This window comes from Pinus tabuliformis, chromosome 9, assembly GCF_031772625.1.
Source record: "Pinus tabuliformis cultivar Carrire ecotype Pingquan chromosome 9, CPIR1, whole genome shotgun sequence".
In the NCBI taxonomy this organism is placed as follows: domain Eukaryota; kingdom Viridiplantae; phylum Streptophyta; class Pinopsida; order Pinales; family Pinaceae; genus Pinus; species Pinus tabuliformis.
In genome coordinates, this window is record NC_142307.1 from 1,015,257,186 (window position 1) to 1,015,276,835 (window position 19,650).

The following is a 19,650-nucleotide window of genomic DNA, read 5'->3' on the forward strand; positions in this document are numbered from 1 at the left end:
ATACATGTTGAGCTGGGAGGTCTTTGCGCTAAGATATTCATGCCTATAGAGTGACTCGAGGACGAGCTATGATGTTTTTGTTGGGGGCCTGTTCGGAATGGGATTTCCCAAGGATAGTTTTGGGGCTAAAAGCCCATGTTTTGGGTCAAGTTTTGTAATAAAGTTGTAAAGTCTCCGTATTTTGTGGTCGCGGAGCATGAATGTGTCATGAGTCATAAAGGGTTGTCTGCCCTTATTTTGTAAAATGTAAAGTCGGTTTTAAAGATATACCCAGGGTCTGCAGACCATGGGATTGTATAAAAAGAGCTAAGTAAGTAAGCTCTAAGTATTCATAAGTTTTTGGGAGTAGAAGAAAAGGCTTGGAGTCTTGGTAGAGAAGTCTAAGTTTCGGGTCTTAGCGTAGGTATAGGATATGCAGCTGAGTGTAGAGAGGCCTAGGGTGGAATTCCACAACTGAGTGTGCGGACCCCTGCAGTTGTGTGTGTAGGGAAAATAGAGTCTGTAATAATCTGAAGCTATCAATAAAGAGAAGTATTCCACAATTCATGAGTAGTTATTTCCTATTAATGCATCTTGTCATATTGTATATGGATTTCATTTACAATGCTTATGTGATGTGCAAATGCATGTAATTATGTTGGTTAGTTAAACATAAGTGAGAATCTATGTTTACGTGGTGCTAACTGTGATTGTTTAGTGAGATAAGTAAAACACTTAAGTTAACTTGGGAACCTATACAATAAGCTGTCATAGCAACACGAAAGTACCTGGACCACAGGTTAGGTCTACGTGAAGGTCAATCCTACTCCTTCGTGGAGGTACTGAAGGATGGAATAAGTGGCTAGACTGACAGAGCCTGAGAGCTTAGCGACCTATGCGAAAGAAGAAACAGAGGGTATAAACTGACATCAAAACTATCTCAAGGTACGGAAACTTTGTTCCAGCATCCCCCCATACTGCTTCAGGTGAGACTTCAGTTTGTGCTCCACGGGCTAATGCCGAAAGGGACAGTAGTGTAGGGATTTGTTTGGCTAATTAATGCTAAACCTGGATTAGGCCCCACGTAGCCAACACGTTGTCAAGGAAACGAGTGATATATCTTCCCTAGGAAAGAATGACAATGATCATATCTGATTGTTCATGGTGAACAGTAATCAAACACAAGAAAGGTTGTGCATCTTTCACCTGGTGACTCTAGTGTCAAAGAATCAAAAGGTTTAGAATTTTCATGGCGAATCCACTATTAAAAAAAACCGATAGTTTGAAGAAATTCTTGGTGACTTAACTATTTTCAAGATGGATTCAACTTCTCGAAGATATACTCCTATGATCGAGCTCATATTCCAGGTTTCCCAAACCGCTTGCATTGTGTAGATTGGCAGACTTATTTGCTGAATTTCAAAGATGAGAAAGGAGAGCATGCTTCTCTTCACTTGGTCAAATTTCACATGCATGTACATAGGCTGTAGATTCAGTTTCTTGAAGATTGTTTGATGAAGATCTTCATGGCTACCTTGGAGGAACAAGCAAGATCATGGTATGAAGGTTTGCCACCTAGTTGTACTTATTCACTTGCTGATTTCCATATGATGCTTTATGAAAAATTTAAAGAAGAGAATCCACCTTTACCGCTGGTAAAATATTGTTGCAAGCATTTTCAAGATTGTATTCATCATTTGGAAAGTGTTTATGGTGATGAATAGTTCACAGATGAAGAGATCTTGGACGCTTTATATGATAACCCTTTCCATCACCAAAAAGAACAGGTGTTTTATCCCTTGGATGAAAGTGAAACTGAGTAGGACTCCAATGATGACATTAAAAAGGTTGTAGACATTTCAGAAGAGAAAGAGACGTTCAACCCTATTTTAATGAATAAATCATGCTTATGAATGATATTCATGTTCCCTACTACGAGCTTGATGAATCTTTGCAGTAGATTTGTAAGTCTTTTAATGAAAGGTATTAATATAGTCATTCATTTGTTGTTTCAGATTGATCTTTCCCTGGGTTTTTAATTAAAGATCGGGTTTGTGAAGACCAAGATGAGGCTTCTGATGAAATGCATGAATAAGGATCTGAAGCATTATTCTAGGAGTAGATTCATGGAAATCATAATTTTGAACTAGTACGTGTGGAGGTTTTAGACAATGTAATTATGGAAGAAAATAGTCATCAAACATTGCAGGCAAATGATGAAGAGGAGAGCAACAATAAAGGAGAGGTTGTTTTAGAGCCTCATGCACATGATGATCTTCCTCCGGGTCAATAAAATGAGGAGTCTTTTGAAGAAGAGGAGATTTTCCCGGATCCTATGGATGTGAACATCTTTGCTATTGATGATATGGTTTCCTCAAACATAGATTTTCAAGAACAAAAATCTCTTTTTCCTAATGCGAATGAAAAAATTAATGAACAATTTCATCGTCAAATTGTTTTTGCATTGGAAAATGAAAGGTGTGCTTGTATTTCTACTGACTTTCAAGACAGGGTAACATTTCATATTATTCATGATCCTTTTACTAATTTTCTTCAGTCATCAAGGGAGATGAATTTTATTGTATTTATGGATCATGTACATATGTTCAGTGGACACTTGGAGTGTCCTAGATTTTTTTTTCTGCTTTCTCAAGGAAATTACAAGAATGATTCAAATAAGTAGTCATTTTCTGGATTGGTTACACTGGAGGAATCATTTCACATGATTGTATATTTATCTTCAGTAGGTAGGTGGTTATCATCAGGATTTGAAGCCCGAGGTGAAGGCCCTAAGATTTCGATGGTTTTCTGCCATAATTAAGTGTAGTTAGTATGTTTTTTATAGTCAAATTAGTTCAGTTAGTCAGTCAGTTTTTAGTTTTGAGTTTGGTATTTTTATTTTTGACTCAATGCCCAATGATTTAGGCTACCTAGTCTACAGTGTTCTTGACACCTACAAGGAGATGCCATCCCTAGCTAGAGCCAATGTTAGTGCCTGTCAATCATGTTAGTCATCGGCGATCAAATGTGCTCTTACATAGTTTTTATTTTTAGGGTTTCAGGTCAAATGTTTAGTTTCAAAAAGTTTTTCAATGAAAATTTGATCACCGGTTAGGAAGGCCAGTCTCTACTATTCCTTTCAGTCCCATGGTCAAAGAAAATCATTTTAGTCAAGTCAAATCATTGTTATAAGACTCCCATAGTCATTTTGTTCATAATTCACCTCATATGCCTATGTTAGGTCACCATTAGGTCACTAGGTTTAATTCCTAAAAGTTGGTCTTTTTACCATAAAATTTCATTTCATGAGGAATAGTAGAGAACAATTTGGTAACCAAGGTTTTAAAGTCATGTTTTTTATTTCATTTTCTCAAATGAAATACCATCGTAAGATCATAAAAGTAAAGTGTCAAGTCCAAGTATAACTGTTATGGTGGGTATCATTTTGCAAAGGGAAAATTGATTTTCTCCACTTATAAAGGGTCATTACTCACTCTCATTCACTCCCCATTTTCCCTTTGCACTTTCCAAAACTCCATCTCATCTAATCAAGGTGATTCTTTCATACCAAGAGATTTTTTTCATCCATAACTCGAGTTCTCAAACTATACTACTACGCAAATAACTATATTTCTACTACGCATATACCAGGCATCTACTCCATCATCTCTCCAAGGTTGTGAGCCCCCTACAACATTTTTCTCCATCAGGTTAACATTTTTCTACTGCTAACACATGTTGGTGGCCTATATTAAGGTTTAATCTTCTCTCATTTCTCTCAACTATGCTTATTATGTCTCATGTCTACCTCCTAGGGTTTTTTAATACAGTTAGTAAGGTTTTCATCCTTTTCATGTAAAATTGATGCTAAAACTTATATCCATTTGCTTCTACACCATAGTTGAAGAATTGAGGTATCATGACCAATCAACTAGTTCTTTTGCCACCAAACTTAAAAAGGAAAAAGTGACCATAACAAGAGTTCAATTCACTATTTCAAGGAAACTTATCTCCATAGCTATAGGGATTCCAAACACTAGAGAAATCTAGTTCAAAATAGAAGGCCTTGACCTTCAAAACTACAAGATGTACCTAAAGGCACAGTACAAGGCAACTCCTGTTAGTGTCAGTCTTTGCAACCTTCCTCCAGTGATCAAACATGCTCTTACAAAGTGATTTTAAGGTGTCGAGGTCAAATTTTGTCATTTCAGTGAGTCTTCAAGCAAAATTTGGTCACTACGCATTAGGTCTAGGGTTTGATTTTACCCTTGTCAAAGTTGTCCAAATGTCGGTCCATGTCACTGTTCAGCTGAGTGTACCATCATTCAGAGAGTTTTCATTATCATGTCAAGTCCCACTAGGTCATTTTACACCTTGTTCATGCTTCAGTTGCGCCTAGGTAAGGTCATTTCCCTCTCCTTGGGTTTTGAAGGCAATTTATCTTGGACGGCCAAATCATCGGCAAAACTTGTATCCTGATGTTCATAAACCTTCCCCTATCCTTAAAGTACCTTATCAAACACTTCCCATCACTGAGATCCCCTAAATTCCTCATTTTCGCACAAACCCTAGTTTCTTGCTACAACTTGGCAATTTTCTAGGTTGGACCTGTGTTTTGCCTTTTTGGACCCCTTCCCCTCACTCAATCCCTGAGATTACACTTTCCCCTACTTCATAACATCCCTCCCTACTTCCCAAAATTTCCTCAGGAATTTAGAAACTCCCTACCCCCTTCATTTCGCTTCATTTCGACAAATCCCTTGTTCCACACATCGGGATAGGTTTCACTCAAATGAGGTTTCTGAGCAATAAAATATGAATTTGGGAAAAATGAGAGAGGTTTTTGTCCACAACATTTCCAAGGAAGAAAAACGTCCTTCAATTTTTACACAGGTGTCATGGTTTTGGAGAAATGTCAAAAATATAGTTGCCTCGGGAGAATTGATGCACCTCTGAAGTGATCTTGGAAAAATCAAATTTTCTCCTAGCTCAGTTGGCCAAATGACTCGCTTGATGAGTCAAATGATAACTAGACACAAATATATTTCCAATGAGCTATCATGAGCTCAATTTTGAGTTAAGGAAGGCATTAAAAAGTTGACTGTAATAGCACTTTGCCTTTAGGCAGCCTCATTTGGCACATTTTGACCAGTCTTGGGAGATTTGATTTTTGACAGAGCAAATGAACTACAAATTGAAACATTAAAGTTTGGTTGGAAAGTAGACTCAAATACCTTTCCAAAAAGATATCTTGCGCCTAATTGGGACATTGGGAGGGTGTCCAAAATTCTCCTGAAAAAACCACTACGCATAGGCTATATGCGCCGCGCCTCAAGCCCAGTGTGCCACGCCACGTCCCAGTGCGCGGCGCTAAAACTATAGAACTCCAAATGAGGAATGGTTTGCATTTTTGGATTCAAAATGAAAAATAAGGACTACTGGTGCCCGGACAAGAAATTTGGAGCATTTTTGGGGCATTTTGGGTCACATCACAAATTTTTGGGCAAAATACAGGGTTTTTCTCCCTATACGCCGCGCCACTGGCACGACTCTAAAAATCTAGAGCTCCAAATGAGGAATGGTTTGAATTTTTGGATTTATAATGGAAAATCACAACTACTGGTGCTTGGACAAGAAATTTGGGCAAGATCTGAGTCTTTAGGAGGTCAAAAACACCCAAACAATGGCCTCTCTGCCCCTTTTTTGACACACAGGAAGCAGTCTTGGGAGAATGGAGATTTGGAGGGGAAAATGAGCATCAAATTCAAAAATTCCAGTGGGGTTAGAAAGTATACAGGAAAGGATTTCCAACAAGCCCACTTGGGCACATTTTGGACACTTTCAAGTGCCCCAAAACAGGCCCCAAAGTAGCGCGGTGCACAGAGAAAATGGCGCAACGCACAGAGGAAAAATTGCCAAATTTGCTTCCGTTTCGCGAAATTTCAGTTCGCGACTTCTCCAAGTGGGCCCGCTCATCTACACTTCAGTTTTTTGGCACCAAAGGTGGAATTTAAAGTATTTTTTCTCCATATTGGCTTCTATCCAAGTGGCAAAGGAAGGCAAACGGTCACCCAAGCCAAATGTCATGTTTGTAGCACTGCACCTGTCGCTGATGGTTGGCTCTCCATCTCCATTTTGTAATGATTCAAGTAAATCCCCAACCCTCGGGCATTATATCTCTTCCTTACACATTCTATATATTGTATGAAAGTTACTTGCAAAGGGTTGGTTGGCTTGTAACTTCTGGGAGACTGTGGGAAAGAAACTCTTGCTTCTTCACTGTATATTTTTGACAGAGAATTAATGAGAGGCAGCGGCTCTGTTTCATAAGATTCATGTGGTTGTGAGTGTAGAAAATGTGTCTCTTATGTTTTCATATGTATTTCATTATGTTTCATAATTCAATTCATGTTCATTTCCAGTGAAATTTTCTCAGTGAGATAAGGTAGAATTCAATTTTATTGCTCTGCCTGTGGGAAAATTTCATGTTCAGTGTTCTTCTTCTGTTGAAAAGGATTCATGTTCCTATGCCCTTTTCACTCTCCTAAACAATATCTCCATTCCATGTTATTTCAAACTAAATTACTACACTTCCCGTCTGTCTTGCCTCATGGAGTAATCTGTGCCTTTGTATTCAATTCTCTGTTCATTACTGACCGTTGGTCCCATACCATCCCAGAAGCTCGGTCATTCATAAAAATTGTTTCTTGCATCCATATTCACTTACTAGCCTAAGATAAATATTTCATTGTAAGTCATCTCAAACCACTTTTTTCTTATCAATTCATTGAGTGTGACTCGGAGAGAGCCCTCTCCTGTTCTGGTAGGGCTAGCTACCAGACTGAGCGTGGTTTGTGGTTACCCTGAATTTTGCCTTCCTTCAGCCTAGGGCAGATTTAGGTGCTAACAGATCCAACATATAATTTTTTCATTCAAACATTTGTTGGAAAGGTATACCCCTTTCATTAAAATGGTCATGAAGTATTTCACATGTGAAGGTAGATATTCAGGGCTATATAAGTACCACATGAAACTTTTGATGCATTTTACCAGTGTACAACAAATCAATTTGTGTAAGAGAAGAGTTTTTGTTTGACCTTCTCACTCTCTCTTGTTAGTTGAAAGATTCTTGGGAACTATTCCACCACTTAGGTATTCGGCCCCTAAAGGTGGGGAAATGGTTGGTTTGAGTCTATATGTATGATTTCTCATTCAGTGAGAGGGGTTGGACTTTTGTGTAGAAACTTGTGCATTATGCTTTCATACAACTAATCAAGGAGTAGTTGCAACTATTTTTTAGGAATACTTGTTCAGTCAGCCTGTGGTTTTGTTTTCCTTTCATATCAATTCCTTATTGATGAATTCATCTCCCTTAACATGATTTTCTTTCTTCTTATGGTTTTCCTTAGTCATATAGGTAGAATTCTTAGATTCAAAGCTCTGTTTATGTGGAAGATCATGTTTATGTATATCTTCTTCTAGATTAATGAATTCATGATAATACCTACTCATTATGATTTCTTAAACTTTCAGACCTATACTACATTGACTAAATCTTAAGTTCACCAGAACACATTGTTATCTAGCTCCTTTTCATGTCTACTACTACAAACATGATACCTTGACCTAATTACTTGCCCTCATTCCATGGTCCAAAAAGCTAAAAACCCTAAATTTACGAACAATTAAAGAGAACCTATACATCTAGCCTAAAATCCATGTCTTTTCTAGTTATTCATTGAGAAATGATCAAAGATATCCCTCTCCAGTTTAGTAGGGATAGGTATGGAACTGAACGTGGCGTGAGGTTACCCCTTTCGATCTCCTCCTCAGCCTGGGATATTATAGAGGATAACATACCCCATAGACCAATCTAAATGGTGTTTTTCATGTCAACATGGAGACACAGTGGAAGTCCAATGTGTCTAACCCAACAAGACCCGTTCATGAATTTTACGGATGAGCAGCACCATGAATGGCTTGTGGCTTCGCTCCTGCCTCATCTAAGGGTTTCTTTGTCACAACAAAAGATTGGAACCTAGGAAAAAGCCCTAGAGATTGCAATGATATTACAGAAGACATCGATGCAAGATGCTAATTTAGGGGTTTAGCAGATTCACGCCTAGTTTCAGAACCTGTGCCTAGAATTTTAGAGTATGAAGAAATATAGAACAACTCGGCTAGAAGTGCACAAAGAAGTTTGGTGCCTGAAGTGAAAAAGTCAGGGGCATGACAAAGATCACTGTCCAATATTCATGAATTATGTTGCAGCAGGGAGACCAATGCCTCTGAGGCTAGAAGCTCCAGTAGGACCAAGTACAAGGCTCGCACAATGGTGTTCTATCTGTCAGGTAACTAGAAACCATGCGACAGACAATTTCCATTTACTGCAAAAATTTGTACAGGCACCGCAACATCTCTTCTACAACTTCTATCAATCGGTAGGTCATGATGAGTGTAATTTCCAGAAGGACCAGTAGTGTATGCATTTCCTTGGCTAATTAATGCTAAACCTAGGTCAGGGCCCATCAAGCCAACAAATGGTTTCGTTGCTGGGACCGAGATTTTCATGAAGAGATGTGTGATGTCGCATCACTGGAATCCAACTAAGAAGGAGATCGAAGACTGGTTGGATAGAAAGATCCATGAATTTGTGGCACAAGAGAATAGGAATCTATGTTTGATGAAAGAATAGTGTTTGGACAGATATTTGTACACAGAGATACACGAGATCTTCTTCTATTCCTTCTCAGTGGAATTGTACGAGTGGATCGTGAAATTGGCATACGACCAAGGAAGGTGGAGGCTTGATGGTCAAATAGTCTAGACCCTGGAGTTAGTGCAGAGATTAGAAGCCTCTGAAGATAATATCACATGCACTGTAAATCATTTGCTCCATCGTATCATAAGAGGGTTTTGTTGGCATTATGATTCAGGTGTTGTCCTTGATGGCAAACCCATTCAGGTGATAAATCAAGAAGGACGCAGGAAATATGTTCAGCAAGTGCGTCCCCGCAGGCATACCATGCAGAACCCGCGTCCAGGGACGCAGGCCAGCCGTTCAGGAGGTGCGTCCGCCCAGTGCACACATTTCAAGGCAGAGAAAAGCACGTGGGGGTTTCTTGTGTGGTATCTAGCCGACGGTTTTGTGTTTCTATGGTGTCGGCTCGTGGTATTGTTCCATGTTTTGGGGAGAAGCTTGCCTATATAAAGCAGAGGAATTCATTTGGATTAGGCATCATCTTGGTTGAATATCTCTTGGTGAGATCTAGTCCAGATCTATAAGGGCGAATCTTCTAATGGACTATGATCTTTATGGCGCATGATCAGATCTGTGGATCTGAGAGTTTGGGTTGGTTCTGAAGTCCTCATATTTCTTATATCTGAAGGGACGCAAGTTCAGTGAAGGGCAAGTGCGCTGGGACGCAGTACAGTAAAGGCTCAGGTGTGTCTCTGAGGCAAAGGATGCGGCGCGACTGTGTTATTGGGTGCGTCTCTGAAGCGAAAGACGCGGCGCGATAGTTATGCTGGGTGCGTCGGTCGCAGCAAAGCATAGAGGAACAGTGCGTCTGCACGCAGAACAGCAGAAGGTAGACTGCGTCCAGTCGCAGGCCACAGAAAGAAAATATGCGTCCCTGTCTTAAGATGATCTGTTGACTGTATATTTCTGTTCATAAAGTGTTCTGGGTTGTTTCTGTAATTGTTGATCTGATATCTGTAGTAGACTGTATCTGTTGTATACTTGTTGATCATTTGATTCTTCATGAAAAGAAGTAGGGGGTTGTAGCTCCCTTCCAGGAGAGACTGGAAAACGAGAGAGAGTTGTAGCTCTCTGCAGGTTGCAGCCTGCGTACTGGTAAAGGACTGCACCAGTACAAAATCATTGTAAAAAGAATTTCTTGAAAGAAGATAGAGACATATTGCAGCAAGTGGTTTTCTCCCACATTGGGTTTCCACCTTACATCTTGTGTTCTTTGGTGTGACTGTCTATTTTCTTTATTCATGCTCATTGTTTTATGGTACTGATATGCAAGAATAATTCAAAAGATCAAATAAGGAAGATTTGGTAAATTGCTAGATAATACTGATTCACCCCCCCTCTCAGTATTATTTCCAACAATTGGTATCAGAGCAGGTCCTTCAGAAAAGCTTGATCGCTTGAAGGTAGATCGTTCATCATGAGCAACTACGAGAGAGAAGCATCAATCAGGCCACCAGTTTTTGATGGGACAAACTTCAATTATTGGAAGGTAAGAGTTACTGCATATCTTCAATCTCTTGGTACTGAAGTTTGGGACATTGTAGAAACAGGCTATGCTTTTCCTTCAGCTACTCCTACAGATCCAGCTGAGAAAAAGAAGTATGAAACAAATGCAAAAGCAGTCAGTACTCTATTAGGAAGTATATCCCAAACAGAATTCATGAAGGTAATGCACTTCAAATCAGCAAAAGAAATATGGGACAAAATGATCACAAGCTATGAAGGAGATGAACAGGGAAAACAAGCTAAACTTCAAACTCTCAGGATTCAATATGAGACTCTCAAGATGTATAATGATGAAAGTGTGGCTAATTATTTTCTTCGGGTAGATGAGATTGTAAATTGTATGAAAAATTTGGGTGAAGAAGTAAAGGAGTCTATAGTAGTTCAAAAGATTCTAAGATCATTATCCCCCAAGTTTGAATCCAAAGTATCTGCAATAGAAGAAAAAGAAAATCTCCGTGTTCTTACTATGTCTCAGCTACATGGAATTCTAACTGCTTATGAAATGAGAAAGGGAGGACCATCAGACAGAAGGGAGGCTGCTTTTAAAGCATCAGGCAAAGAAGATTACTATGAAGCAAGCCATGATCCAGAAGAAGAAGAAGAAGAATCAAATTTTGTCAGAAATCTTCAAAGAGGTTCTGGAAGGTTCAGAGGTAAGCTACCTTTCAAATGCTTTGCTTGTGGAAGAGTAGGTCATTATGCTGCAAAATGCTCTTATAAGGATAAAGGAAAGGAACCAGTTAGATGGAACAAGAAACAAAGTGCAAATAAGAAAAGCTACTACACCCATGAAGATAGTGATGGCTTATCAAACAGTGATGAAGATGAACAAGGTAATAAATATAGACTGTTAATGGCATTTGAAGATGATGATTATGAGGATGCTGTAGATGTGGATAACCTTTATGATGAAATTACTAGACTCAAGAGATGTATAGAAGAAAAGAACATGATTATTGATACTCTACAATTCCAAATTGATGAAAAGGAAAAACATCTTGAAAAATTAGAAGGTGAAATTGTTGGTCTTAGAAAAGAAATTGAGAAAACAAAAACTATTAATCTCAAGTTTGTCAAAGGATCTGAAACTTTGGATGAGATTATCAGTGTGCAGCGGTCTCCACTAAATAAGACAGGTTTGGGCTATAATGGAGAAACTTCTCAAGCATCCACTTCAAAAAGTTATCTTGATGCAGCAAGAAGAAATGAGCAAGAGCACAAGGAAGATCATCAGGCAAAGCAGGGACAAATGTCAAACAGAAACTATCAGGGGCAATCCAGCTTAAGGGTGAACAAATGCCACAACCAGCCACAGGTAAAATCTTCTCAATTTGGTTCAAGAATAGATGAAAATAGAAATTACAATCAGTTGGCTGGTAGATCCAATAATCGCAGAAGCTTCTTCAATGGACAATGCTTTTCTTGCCATAACTTTGGTCACAAAGCAGCTCAATGTGTTGCGTATAAAACAATCATGACTAGGGAAGCTCAAAAACAAAGAAGTATGACAGGGATTGCAAAAAGGACCTATAACAACTTTTCAGCTCTTGAAAATGAAGTTGAATGTTCTATTTGCAATAATTTTGGACATGAAGACTTTGAATGCAGAAGCAGGTTTCCGGAAAGAAAGGTACAAGAACAGAAAAAGGAACAAGCCTCAGGCACCAAAACATGGAGAATAAAGGAACCTCAAACAGAAAGATGTGGGATAGCATTTTATGCAGAAGGACAAGAAAATCTATGGTACATTGACAGTGGATGTTCGAAGCATATGACAGGTGATAAAGAAAAACTTGAGTCTTATTCTAATTTAGAAAAGGGAAAGAAAGTCTCTTTTGGAAATGATACTCCTGCAACTATAAAAGGAAAAGGTATTGCTCCTTTAAAAGAAGATGTTAAGGCTGGAAATGTTTTGTTTGTTGATGGACTGAAGCATAATCTACTAAGTGTCAGCCAGATGTGTGATCAAAGAACCGAGGTTATATTCAGATCAAATGGATGTCTTGTTCGTGATCTTGATACAGGTAAAACAGTTCTCAAAGGAAAAAGAACTCCAAATAATCTATACATATTTGATGAAGGACAACAACAATGTTATCTAAGCAAGGATGAAGAGCACTGGTTATGGCATCGAAGGTTGGGACATCTAAGCTTCTCACAAATAAGGAAAGCTTGCAAATATCAGGCAGTTCGCGATCTTCCAGATATCAAAATTCCTGACAACACCATATGCATATCATGTCAGTTTGGAAAACAAACCAGAACTAACTTTCCAGAGAAAGAAGGATCAGCCAGCATGCCTCTTGAGCTAGTACATACAGATGTATGTGGACCATTCAGAAAAAGAACACCTAGAGGAGAGGAATACTTGATATTATTTATTGACGATTTCTCCAGGTTTGTTTGGTTAGGACTTATGAAGCACAAAGATGAAGCATTCGAAAAATTCAAATCCTTCAAAGCTTTGGTTGAAAATGAATCAGGTCACAAAATTAAGTGCCTCAGATCTGACAGAGGTGGGGAATTTACTTCAAATGAATTTTTCGATTTCTGTGATGAACATGGGATAAGGAGAGAATTCTCTACAGCTAGAACTCCTCAGCAAAATGGAGTAGTTGAAAGAATGAACAGAACAATCCAACAAATGGCTCGTGCTATGCTCGATGAATCAGGAACTCCCGCAACCTTCTGGGGTGAAGCTGCACATGCTGCGGTTATTATTCTCAACAAAACAAATGTCCGAGTGAACAGCACTCAAACTCCTCATGAGCTCTGGAGTGGTAAAACTCCTTCGGTAAAGCACTTCAAAATCTTTGGGAGCAAATGCTATATCAAGAATACTGAGGAGCAGCTTGGCAAACTTGATCCTAGAGCAGATGAAGGTATTCTTCTTGGCTACTCTCCACATAGCAAAGCATACAAATGCTACAATAAAAGACTTGGCAGAATTGTTGACAGCATTGATGTAGTGGTTGATGAGAAGGGATACATTCCTAGGCAAATACATCGTGAAGACATCGAAGAAGATGAAAGCTACCCTCAAAGACAGAATGATGAAGAAGAAGAACCGCAAGAACAATCTCAAGAAGAACCTCACGAAGAAGCAGAAGAACGAACAAGAATAGAAGAAAAGACTCCATCCAGATATGTTCAAAAGAACCATCCAGAATCTCAGATCATGGGACAGAAAGAAGCAGGTATACAAACTAGAAGAACAGTTGTAGAAGCTTCAAGTTATTTGGCATTACTCTCCTCTACTGAACCACAAAATGTGAAAGAGGCATGCAAAGATGAATGTTGGGTGAAAGCAATGGATGAAGAACTTGAGCAAATCGAAAAGAACAACACTTGGGAGCTGGTTCCTAGACCAAAGGATAAGAATGTTATCGGAACAAAATGGGTCTTCAAAAATAAATTGAATGAAAATGGAGAAGTAATTAGAAACAAAGGCAGACTTGTTTGTAAAGGGTATGCACAGCAAGAAGGAATAGACTTTGAAGAAACTTTTGCTCCTGTTGCAAGACTTGAGGCCATCCGAATGTTCCTTTCTCTCTCAAGTTCTCAGAATTTCAAAGTATTTCAAATGGACGTAAAATCAGCCTTTCTGAATGGAGACTTGGAAGAAGAAGTGTACATTGAACAGCCAGATGGGTTCATTCTTGGAAATGATCCAAATCTTGTATGCCGATTGAAAAAGGCTCTCTATGGTCTCAAACAAGCCCCAAGGGCTTGGTACTACCGGTTGGACAAATATCTTCATCAACAAGGTTTTTCAAAAGGTTCAGCAGATAGCAATCTATATATAAAAATTGAAAATGACAAATTGCTAATACTTGTTGTGTATGTAGATGACATTATTTTTGGCAGCAATGAAGAAGCTATGAGTCAAAGCTTTGCCTCAGTCATGCAGAAAGAATTTGAAATGTCCTTGCTAGGAGAACTGACATACTTTCTTGGTTTGCAAATCCAACAAAAGGAAGGAGGAATCCTTTTATCTCAAACCAAGTATCTCAAGCAGATTTTGAAGAAATATGGCATGGAAGATGCAAAACCAGTATGTACGCCCATGGTCACAGGATGTAGTCTCAGTGCAAATGATGAGTCTGCAGCAGTACATCAACCAACCTACAGATCTATGATTGGAAGTTTACTATATTTAACAGGTACCCGACCAGACATCATGCATGCAGTTGGAATAGTTGGAAGATTTCAGGCAAATCCAAAGGAGACTCATCTTCAAGCAGTGAAGAGAATTTTCAAATATCTTCAAGGGACTCAAAATTATGGCTTATGGTATCCTAGAGATACAGATCTCACTCTTCATGCTTATACAGATGCAGATTGGGCCGGAAGCGTGGATGACAGGAAAAGCACAAGTGGTGGTGCGTTCTTTATGGGTCCCAGACTGGTATCTTGGTTCAGCAAGAAACAGAGTTCAATTGCCTTGTCTACAGCTGAAGCAGAATATGTTGCTGCTGCATCTTGTTGCACCCAACTCCTTTGGATGATGCAGACTTTGCAGGATTATCAAATCACTTGTACACCTCCAATCCCTATCTTATGTGACAACACAAGTGCAATCAGCATCTCAAAGAATCCGGTTATGCATTCAAAAACCAAGCACATACCAATCAAGTACCATTTTCTCCGGGAACAAGTACTTGAACAGAAGGTCAAGTTGGAGTATGTTCCTTCGAAGGAACAAGTTGCTGATATTTTCACCAAACCGTTGCCCAGGGACACTTTTGAATACCTCAGGCAAAAGCTGGGGGTTGTTGATGCATCATCCTATTGTTGATCATCTTCCTATTGGTGGTATAGGCTCAGGGGGAGCACATAATGCATTGTTGGCATTATGGAGAAGGAGATCTTGGAAATAGCTGCAATATGTCTCTATCTCCTTCATGATGGATTTCTGGTTACAGATCTGGAGAAGCATGAGCATAGGGGGAGCATACCCTTTGCCCTTGATGTCAAAGGGGGAGAATGAAGCTGAAGTTTATATGGTTGCCATCAAGTCCAAAGGGGGAGATTGTTGGCATTATGATTCAGGTGTTGTCCTTGATGGCAAACCCATTCAGGTGATAAATCAAGAAGGACGCAGGAAATATGTTCAGCAAGTGCGTCCCCGCAGGCATACCATGCAGAACCCGCGTCCAGGGACGCAGGCCAGCCGTTCAGGAGGTGCGTCCTCCCAGTGCACACATTTCAAGGCAGAGAAAAGCACGTGGGGGTTTCTTGTGTGGTATCTAGCCGACGGTTTTGTGTTTCTATGGTGTCGGCTCGTGATATTGTTCCATGTTTTGGGGAGAAGCTTGCCTATATAAAGCAGAGGAATTCATTTGGATTAAGCATCATCTTGGTTGAATATCTCTTGGTGAGATCTAGTCCAGATCTATAAGGGCGAATCTTCTAATGGACTATGATCTTTATGGCGCATGATCAGATCTGTGGATCTGAGAGTTTGGGTTGGTTCTGAAGTCCTCATATTTCTTATATCTGAAGGGACGCAAGTTCAGTGAAGGGCAAGTGCGCCGGGACGCAGTACAGTAAAGGCTCAGGTGCGTCTCTGAGGCAAAGGACGCGGCGCGACTGTGTTATTGGGTGCGTCTCTGAAGCGAAAGACGCGGCGCGATAGTTATGCTGGGTGCGTCGGTCGCAGCAAAGCATAGAGGAACAGTGCGTCTGCACGCAGAACAGCAGAAGGTAGACTGCGTCCAGTCGCAGGCCACAGAAAGAAAATATGCGTCCCTGTCTTAAGATGATCTGTTGACTGTATATTTCTGTTCATAAAGTGTTCTGGGTTGTTTCTGTAATTATTGATCTGATATCTGTAGTAGACTGTATCTGTTGTATACTTGTTGATCATTTGATTCTTCATGAAAAGAAGTAGGGGGTTGTAGCTCCCTTCCAGGAGAGACTGGAAAACGAGAGAGAGTTGTAGCTCTCTGCAGGTTGCAGCCTGCGTGCTGGTAAAGGACTGCACCAGTACAAAATCATTGTAAAAAGAATTTCTTGAAAGAAGATAGAGACATATTGCAGCAGGTGGTTTTCTCCCACATTGGGTTTCCACCTTACATCTTGTGTTCTTTGGTGTGACTGTCTATTTTCTTTATTCATGCTCATTGTTTTATGGTACTGATATGCAAGAATAATTCAAAAGATCAAATAAGGAAGATTTGGTAAATTGCTAGATAATACTGATTCACCCCCCCTCTCAGTATTATTTCCAACAGGTTTGTGATAGAGTTTGTGGTCAATACCTCAGTCAGTTACAGTGAAGAAGAGCACCACTTCTTCAAGGGGCCACAAGGTAAGTATTTAAGGTCTTTAAATACTTGTATTAATATTCTCTTATGTGAAAAGTGGGTTATGCAACTACCTTGATGTTTGGAGCTACACAAAGTGGAAAGACCTTCAGGAATAGAGGGAAAACATGCCCTTAATATAGCCCACTGATTGGATGTGCTCTGAGTGACGACAAGGAAGCAACACAGGCTTCTCTGCAAAGCACTTTTCAACTGATAAGACAAGGGTTACTATGAATACCCCATTCACCGACACCACCTCCATCTTCACCTCCACCACATATGCCTTCCCCCACACCACTACCACCTCCACCACCATCCAATATGGAGAATTTAGTAAAATTTCTTGTGTTCAAGGGGTCGAGAACTGAGGACCCAGACCAATTTTGGTTTGTCGTGAAGGCCGTATGGGAAGCTTAGGGTATTACATATGATTAGATGAAGAAAGAAACATTGGTTACTACTTTGCAGGAACGTGTGCTAACATGGTACATTGAGTACTGCAACGGTAATACGATGGTTGCGTTAGCAGATATTCAGACCGTGCTAAATAAGGAATTAGCCAGGCCCAAATCTAAATCTCAGTCAATTGTGGGATTCAAGGACATCAGCCTAGAGAGACACCTTGGGATTTGGATCAGAGGTTGAAGTGCACAATATGCGAAGCCAACATGAATCTTGCAGATGGACAACACCATCAATGGTTTGTGGCTTCGCTCCTACCTCATCTATGGGTTGCTTTGTCACAGCAAAAGATTGGAACCCATGCAGACACCTTGGAGATTGCAATGAGATTGCATGACACACCGATGCAAAATACTAATTTAGAGGTTCAACAAATTCACACACAGTTGCATAACCTATGCCTATAATTTGAGAGTTTGAAGAAAGATAAAATAGCTCAGCCAAAGGTGCGCAAAGAAGTTTGGTGCCTGAAGTGAAAAGTCAGGGGCATGACAACGATCACTATCCATTCTTCATGAATTCTATTGCAGCAAGGGGACCAATGCCTCTAAGGCTAGAAGCTCCAGCAGGACCAAGTACAGGGCCCGCGCTATGGTTTTCTATCTAGCAGGTGGTTAGAAAACATGTGATAGACAATTTCCATTTACTGAAGAAATTTGTACAGACACCCAAACAGCTCTTCTGCAACTTTCATCAATCGGTAGATCCTGATGAGCATAATTTCCATAGTTATGAGCTAATGATGGATAGAACACTCGCATATAGGGTGAAGGAAGAAACTCGGCCTCTAGATCAAGGCGCTGGGGGAGCACAGGGAAAATATCAGGGGCCCGAATGAGGCCTAGGTGGAGAAGGACCTAGTAGAGGTTGGGCACAGATCATTTGTTACAACTATGGAGGACCGGAACACTACGCGTGAGGCTGCCCGAACCTGACATGTCCATCATGCCTATATTGTACTCAGTTTGACCATGTGATAGACGATTTCCCTGTATTATTAGCTAAGATATGTGAAAATGGGGCACAACCACAAAAACCAACTCAAAACCTACAGATGATGAGGGCTGAGCCTCGCGAGGAGGATCCTAACGTAAATATTGTGCTGCGGAGTGGAATGATGACTGGTGAAGATAAGGCAAAGCAACCTAAAGAAGGTGAATGGGTTCACAAAGCGCCAGAAAAGGAGATGAGGTTTGATCTAGAGTGCACAAGGGAAACAATTATGGAAGCAAAGAAAAGCTTCGTCGAAGCCTTTACCTTAGGAAGTCAAGATATGCCAGCTAAAGAGATGGACCCTTCCATGCTTACCACTTTCTGAGAGACCTGTATGAAGCTACTTCATGATAGCAATGCTGTGAAGGGACTGTAGGAGTTGATAAATAAGTGCACCAGAAAACAAAAATCTCCTGACGAACCACATGTAGTCAGGAAGATTGGTAAGCATAAGGCGAGAACGGGGAGCGAGATGAGGCTCACTACATAGATAGGAGAATATGAGATGGATCAAGTTATTCTAGATCTAGGCTCAGACATGAATGTTTTTCCTAAACAAACATGGGAGAGTATGGGCAAACCTGTGCTGCAGTGGTCTCTGATTCAGTTAAGAATGGAAAATAAACAAAAAATCATCCCCATGGGAAGATTGTAGGGAGTGACAGTTGATATTGAGGACACAAGTGCATTGGTTGATTTTGAAGTGATAGAGATTATGGATGACAATGATCCCTACCCTACGCTCCTTGGGATCGATTGGGCTACTGACATAAATGGGGTAATCAATTTGAAGAAGTGGAATATGATATTTGAGAAGAAATATCTCCACGTAGTAGTTCCCTGGACCCCGCAGAGGGACCGTGTTATACTGAACCGGTCTGCGATTATGAAAGCGATGATGATTTGGACCAGATTTATAAGATAATGGGGTGAGATAAGGATTGGGTGAATCTGACAATAGATGGACACATTGCCTGGGACCGGGAATGTTCTTGCACATCAGATTCAGATGAGGAGTTAGAGCATTGGCAGAATCGACTGCATGAAGTATCTACGTTGCGCTGTAATATGATGACGTCATTGCGCTGTGTATCATCAGAGGTAAGAAATATTCCTTACTATGATGGTTTAACTAATGTTGATAACTTTTTGTATGCATTCGGAAGGGAAGTGCTAGAGAAGCATCACTTCTAGGCCTTGGATTGGGTGTTTTGCGCTATGCTTGCAAGATGGTGGGGTACGCACAAAGACAATTTTGACAATTGGTGTGTGTACAGAAAGATGATGAGATTACGATTTGGTCACCCATAAGTAAGGCTAATAGAGAAATATGATGGAAGGAATGACCCACGCGATCACCTGGACAAATGGACTAAGGTTTATGGAACAGAGTCTCAGCCTAAATGGGTGCATCTATTTTGTCATACTTTGGATGTAATATTGATGAACTGGTACTTGGAAATAGAGCTCCGCCATGGCACTAAAGAATGGGACGTTTTGTGACAAGGATTCTTGATGACGTTTAGCTTTGAGGATGGGTTTGAAAGTATTAACGAGGCATTATAGGAAGTTAAGGCAGCAATCTTCATAGTACCGTAGGATCCCTTGGACTTAATTCAACTAGATTAGACCACCCAC